Source organism: Mesocricetus auratus, unplaced genomic scaffold, assembly GCF_017639785.1.
Source record: "Mesocricetus auratus isolate SY011 unplaced genomic scaffold, BCM_Maur_2.0 Super-Scaffold_100008, whole genome shotgun sequence".
Taxonomy (NCBI): Eukaryota; Metazoa; Chordata; class Mammalia; order Rodentia; family Cricetidae; genus Mesocricetus; species Mesocricetus auratus.
This window is the reverse complement of record NW_024429192.1, coordinates 6211090-6217971: the sequence shown is the minus strand read 5'-3', so window position 1 is coordinate 6217971 and position 6882 is coordinate 6211090. Positions and strand designations below refer to the sequence as shown.

The 6882-nt window shown below is 48.2% G+C and overlaps 1 long non-coding RNA gene across 1 annotated transcript; it reads left to right on the top strand.

Annotated features, from left to right (window-relative positions):
* Window positions 1-2708: 2708 nt before the first annotated feature.
* LOC121141747 lies at window positions 2709-6100 on the top strand. Its single transcript, XR_005878686.1, has 3 exons — window positions 2709-2843; window positions 5028-5268; window positions 5820-6100. It is a non-coding gene; the product is annotated as an uncharacterized LOC121141747 (long non-coding RNA).
* Window positions 6101-6882: the final 782 nt, after the last annotated feature.

The following is a 6882-nucleotide window of genomic DNA, read 5'->3' as shown; positions in this document are numbered from 1 at the left end:
CCAATTGAGGGGACCCTCAGCCTTGCACGGTTCCTGCCTTAAACCAGACCTAGCCTTGAAACTGACCACAATGCCACAGCCTGCATAACCTTGTACAGGACAGATGTAACCGCCTCCAGGAAGCTGTTCAAAGAATGGAGGGGACAATACCATGAACACAGGAAACTCACAGCAAACAACCCTCAAGCTACATTGTTACCATCCCCAGACCTGCCCGTGCATCCCGTGACAAACACAATTTCATTTCTTAAAAAAAAAAATCACTGTTTTACTGGGAAATCATTCAAAAGCCATTATGTCTCAGCCATGCAACGTTCTTTTTTTGGGGGGGGGAGGGGTTCGAGATAGGGTTTCTCTATAGGTTAGGAGACTGTCCTGGAACTCTCTTTGAAGACTGGCCTCGAACTCACAGAGATCCTCCTACCTCTGCTGGGATTAAAGGCATGCACCACCACCGCCCGTTTTTGTTTTGTTTTGTTCTTTTTTTTTTTTTTTGAGTTCTTAATCTAGTTAATAAGTTTTGACTCCACTGTTGCAATCCCACTGCGGAGCGTTCCCACTCCCAGAAGAAGCGTGTAGCCGTTAGCAACCACGCTCTACACCCTCCCCAGCCCCTCTCCGCTCCAGAAACCCCAGGCTGCTTTCTGCATCGATGATTTTGCTGCTTCTTCAAAGTTCGTGCAAGCAGAACAAAGGGGAACTGTCCCTTCGTAGATGGCTCTTGTGGCTCTTTGCACTGCACTGTGTCTCAGATGATTCATTTGTCTTTTCCTGCATAGTGTTAGACTTTGCTGACACCCTTCAGTGGCTGACTAGTAGGTGGGTGTTGATTAAGGTTGTGATGAACCAGGGAAGAACCCTGGGGGGTCTCGGTCCATGTTAGGCAAGTACTGTACCACTGAGCGTCACTCCCAGCATGCCATGTATAGGTCTGTGTGCAGGCACATGTATTCATTTCTCTCGAGTATATATCCAGGAGTCAAAGGTGTGATTCACGTGATAATTTTATGCTTAGCTGTAGTGAGCTGCAGGCTACAGAGCTACAATACTTCACAACAATCTGAAGCCAAGGGCTAAGGATGTAAATGAAGACAAAGACAGCAGCTCATTCTTACAAGGAGAATGGCGTTTATTTTAACAAAGGTGGAGCCTTTTATACCAAAGGCAGGCATGGTGGAAAAACACCCAGGTCAGAAGCCTACCTTCCCAGAGACCTCCAACAAAGGGTGAGCCAAAAACAGTAATTAAGATTTAGACAATTAGGATGGACAGAAAACAGGAACTTGCATGCAGGCCTTACTGGGAGGAGGGGATGAGAAGTGTTTTTGCTAAAAGCTGCTAGTCACAAGCTGGTCAACAGACCCCCATGGGGGAAGGGTGCACGCTTAGCCATTTAAGAAATTTTGATACTAGCTGAGCCCTTCAAACACTGTCTTTCCAAAGCACCTCATCCCAGGGTTCTTTCTTTCTTTCTTTCTTTCTTTCTTTCTTTCTTTCTTTCTTTCTTTTTTTTTTTTTTTTTTTTTTTTTTTTGAGACAGGGTTTCTCTGTGGCTTTGGAGGCTGTCCTGGAACTCCCTTGGTAGACCAGGCTGGTCTCAAACTCACAGAGATCCGCCTGCCTCTGCCTCCCGAGTGCTGGGATTAAAGGCATGTGCCACCAACGCCCGGCCCCAGGGTTATTTCTTATGGCAGTCAGATCATATAGCTGTCTTGCCCGGGTATCCCTGAACTTGAAAACAACAAAGGCGCTAAAGTTTGCTGAGATTGCTTCCATGGTCAAGTTCGTCATTCTTCCTTAGTCTACGTGTGACCTGGACGTTAGCTGGAAAGTAGAGGAACATTTCTTGTTAACATTTGAGAAACAGCCAGTCGTGGTGGCGCACACCTTTGGTTCCAGCACTCAGGAGGCAGAGGCAGGCGGATCTCTGTGAGTTCGAGGCCAGCCTGGTCTACGAAACTACACAGAGGAAACCCTGAGAAATAATAATCCTGCCCAAACCAAGCTCCGTTACCATTTGGTGAGCCATGTCTGCTAACAGTCCTTTGGCTGTCAAGAGTCCCCTACCTGGGTATGTATCTTCACCCACCCGCTTTACATCAGAGGAATGGAATGGTGGAGACAAGGGTTAAAAATTAACCAGTTTTCAGGGACCACCACAAGTGCAATTAACAATTACAATTAACATTGATGGGGACGTCCTTCTGTACATGTTTCTTATTAGTTGATGAATGAAACATTGATTGCTCAGTAGCCAGGCAGAAAGTATAAGCAGGACTACCAGTGTAGTGACCAGTTCCCCATTTTAGCAACCATGAGAGGCTAACATATGCTTACAAGACCTTGACGCTCCTGTCCTGGTCACTAGGAGGTCAGATGCCCTTCTCATGGCAAGGAGCCAATCAGAAGTTAGCTGGCAGCGCTGTGCTTTACGGACAGTGCACAGCAGTGACGTGCAGAACATAGCAACAGCTCTGGGAGGGCCTATGGGCTATAACAACCAGTTGACCAATCAGCACAGGCGGGTCACCCAAACCTGGACTGTTTCATACCCCTAGACACTTCCCTTGCGCTGCCCTTTAAGATCCCTGCCTCGAGGTTGCTCCCGGTCTTTCTCTAGCCATCTGCCATGGTGGCGGAGTGAAGGGCCCGAGCTAATGGGGTTAGCTTGTTAAACCTTACAATAAAAGACTTTGCTTTTGCATCGAAATTGGCCTCTTGGTGATTTGGGGCACAACACCAGATGAGGAGAATTCTGGGGAGAGGAGGCAGAGAGAAGCCACCAGAGAGAGAGAGAGACGCCATGTAGTGACCGAGAAAACAAGAGGTTCGGGCATCACTGGGTAAGCCAAGAGCTCATGGAGATATACAGGTTAACAGAAATGGGTTAATAATTAAGAGAGAGCTAGCCAGTAAGAAGCCTGAGCTATGGGCCACACAGTTTGTAATTAATACAAGCATCTGTATGTTTATTTGGGGCTGAAGGACAGTGGGACCAGATGGGACAGAAACTCTGTCACAAAGTATCAAAGAGAAATCTGGCTTATTCTGGCTCATAGTTCTGAAGACTTCAGTTCATTCATCCCGTGACCAATTGGTCACAATGCTTTTGGGTCCATCACAAGCGCAGTGTCATGGTGGAAATGTACAGTGGGCCGGGGTGCTCACCTCATGTCTGCGGTGAGTAGGAGGTGAAAACCCAGAGAGCAAGTCACTGTGACTCAAGCCTGTCACTAAGCCCTGCCACTCCCAAAAGCACGAGCTAGAACCAGGGCTGTGACTCCTGGGCCTTTGAGAAACACACCAGATTCAAACGCAGCGTATCTGCGTCCAGATGTCTGAGAAAGTGGGAGGGAACTGCCAAGGATTGAAATCAGAAGGTTCAAGAAGAGATAGATACGTCTGTAGTTGAGTGCGGTGACTCATGTCTGTTACCCCAGCACTTGGGAATGTATCTGTGTGTCTTAGTGCGAGGGGACAGAGAGAGAGAGAGAGAGAGAGAGAGAGAGAGAGAGAGAGAGAGAGAGAGAGAGAGAGAGAGAGAGAGAGAGAGAGAGAGAGAGAGAGAGAGAGAGAGAGAGAGAGAGAGAGAGAGAGAGAGAGAGAGAGGATTTTCCTTAAAAAGGCAAAGAAGAATATCCAAAAAGAAAAGTGGCATGTTAGAATACTCAAAACATCAAATGTTCGATAAAAGTCCTCTGTAGCTTTTCGGCCCAAAGTTCCCTCTCCCACCGGTGTCTCTAATATGAAACTACTCTCCAGGTTGTGGTTAATACAGTCTAAACATTAAGAGTCAAGCTGGGAGATGTGGTGATGAGGTGGCCTCCTGGTTCTTTAGCGTCTCCAGGACCACGGCCCACACTTCTGAGGTCTTAGCACGTCTTCTGGGCCAGGCGGTGGCTTTTTCCACGGTCCACCTTCTCTTCTGCCCAGGCTCCGAGTTCCCCATCAACACGGTTATTCCACCTGTCTGTTTCTATCTGAACAGTTTCTTTGAAGAGGGAGCCAGAAGCAAAACCAGAAGCAGGTCAAGAGTTTCCTGTTGGCTCCCAGTTCTCAAAATACCTCCTTCGCAAAGCAAAAAACGCCTGTGCCCTTTGTTCTTCTGGCTGCTACTTGGGTTTTACGTCGCTTTAGCATGCTGTGCACACGGTCGGAGTCACCATACTGAACCCTACTGATAATGTACAGCTAATAGCCGAACAAAACGATACAATTGTTGGTTCGTTCTGGGCTGCAGTTTTTATAGACGATTCTAGATGCTCTGCAACAACTGTCATAGGTTCACTCTCCATCTTCGGGATGGATCTAGAAATATCATTACCCTAGACGTGGTGGCATGTGCCTGTAACCTGAGCACTGCGGAGGCTGAGTCAGTGAGGTTTCTGGGGGAGTGCAAGGCCAGCCTGGGCTACAGGGATTCTGTCTCCAAAGAAAAAAGACAAGAAGAGAAAAGAGAATAGGAGAAAAGGAAAGAAGAAAGCAAGGAGGGAAGAGGGAACAAGAATAGAACAAAGGAACACATTCCCTAGTCTAATTCATCACCCTCCTGGTTTGGGGTCCACGACAGACTACGCTAACAAGATGTTCTTAGATGTTCCTCACCGAATTGAGGTCTCATGAGACAAGGTTGACGGGGAGCCAGAGATCGGATCCTGTGATAGAGGATGAGAGCCAGCCCCACCTATGCGACCCAAACCTGTGTTCTCAGCAGACGTGAGGAGCATGCGCTGAGCCCTCCTCCTCAGGCTCCTGGGGGCCCAGTCCGGTTTCTAAGATACCAAGTGACCACGGGCACATCCGGATGGGATAGGCATCAAGGGGTTCTCTGCATCAGACTTAAATCATCTCAAAATAGAAAAGTTGAAAATGAGAGCAAGAGCACCGAAGCCCTTGCAAGGGTCCTAGGGCCACCACGGAATCTGCTACAAACTGGGAAGGGGGCGGGGCGGGGCGGGGCGGGGCGGGGCGGGTGGATGGTTTAGTCTGTGGCAAAAAGGCTGGAACTCTCCTGTTTCTTCTGGCAGGTTGCTGGAGAAGAATCAAGATTCTTCCGTTCTGGTCAAGAAGAAGCCCTGCAGAGGCTCGGCAGTTGGGGATGCTTCCCGCTGTTCCGGAGGGCCTGGGTTCAGTTCCCAGCACCCACGGCAGGCGGTCCACAGCCATCTGTAACTCCGGTTCCCTGGCATCAGAAGCCCTTTTCTGACCTCCGTGGGAACTCACACACGAAACCCTCACATACACGAAAGTCAAAGCACATCTTAGAAAGTAATAATCTTTTGTTTGTTTGTTTGTTTTTTTGTTTTTCGAGACAGTGTTTCTCTGTATTGTTTTGGAGCCTGTCCTGGAACTCGCTTGGTAGACCAGGCTTGGTCTCGAACTCACAGAGATCCACCTGCCTCTGCCTCCCGAGTGCTGGGATTAAAGGCGTGTGCCACCACCGCCCGGCAGTAATAATCTTTAATTATTATTATTATTATTATTATTATTATTATTATTATTATTGTGTATACAGTCTTCTGCCTGCAGGCCAGCAGAGGGCACCAGATCTCATTACAGATGGTTGTGAGCCACCATGTGGTTACTGGGAATTGAACTCAGGACCTCTGGAAGAACAGTCAGTGCTCTTAACCGCTGAGCCATCTCTCCAGCCCAGAAAGTAATAAATCTTAACAGAAAAAAGAAACCCTTGAACCCGGACACGGTTGTCCTGTCTCCAGGTCTCACACTGAGAGTGACATGAAACAGGTTACACACCTAAGAGCCTGCCTCGGCCGCGGAGTGAGTGGCGCAAATCTTCCTTTATCTCCCTTTCCTAGCTACCAGTTATGGCCTGTGCTTCAGATTTAAAACAAGAGAGAGCCGGTGGCAGGCGCGCTCTCTGCTCCCGGCGCTCTTCTCAGGGGTGCAACAAGACTAACTGTAACGCTGACAGACCGTCTTCTTCAAGAATGAAGTATGAGCCACTCGTGGTGGCCACTCCTTCGATCCCCCCTTCAAGAGGCCGAGGCGGGAGGACTTTGTATTCGAGTCCATCCTGTGCTACATAGTGAAACCTCATCTGAAAAAATAAAATAAAAAGTACATACCAGAACTGTCACAATACGTTCCCTTATTGCTGCAAATCCCTGAGGGCTTTCGATACATCATGATCACCGATTAAAAACAAAACAAGCCAGGCGGTGGTGGCGCACGCCTTTAATCCCAGCAGAGGCAGAGGCAGGCGGATCTCTGTGAGTTCGAGGCCGGGCTGGACCGATAGCCTCCTAAACAATACAGAGAAACCCTGTCTCGTAAAAAAATAAAAAAATAATAAAAATGAAAACTAGAAAATGTTCCGTATTTGTACTGAGGTGGACATTACCCCCCCCCAAAAAGTCATGCCCACTCGAGTCCTAAAAATAGTGCTTTATGTGAAAATGGGCATAAGGGCATCTTGGGGCGGGAGCAGGGGAGCGACAGGACATGACTCTGTGGCCCTGCCAAGACTTGGGACTTCCCATCTCAGAAGCTGATGAAACGAATTTCTGTTGTTTTAAACCAGCTATGAAAACATCCGTCGTGTTCTAGCGTCTTTCTGAGCGCCTGAAACAGGAGAGAGGGCCGGGATTGTTTCTGCTCCCTGGAGAGGAACCAGAGCCATCCTGTGTGGCTTGGTCTCTTTTCCTGATCACTGTTTCAGAGAACACACAAGCCCACCCAGGTTTTGAAACAATACAGGGTTTTCTGTTGCTGTTGTAAATCAGTTATGAAACAGATTGGTGAGGTTTCAGCCAAGTTCACGGGTCTGAATTCTGGCTACCTTACCCTTCTGGCTGGGCCAAGCAGACATTACACCATGCTTTTTGTCTTCATGCTCCTTAGTCTTAAGTAGTCACCAGC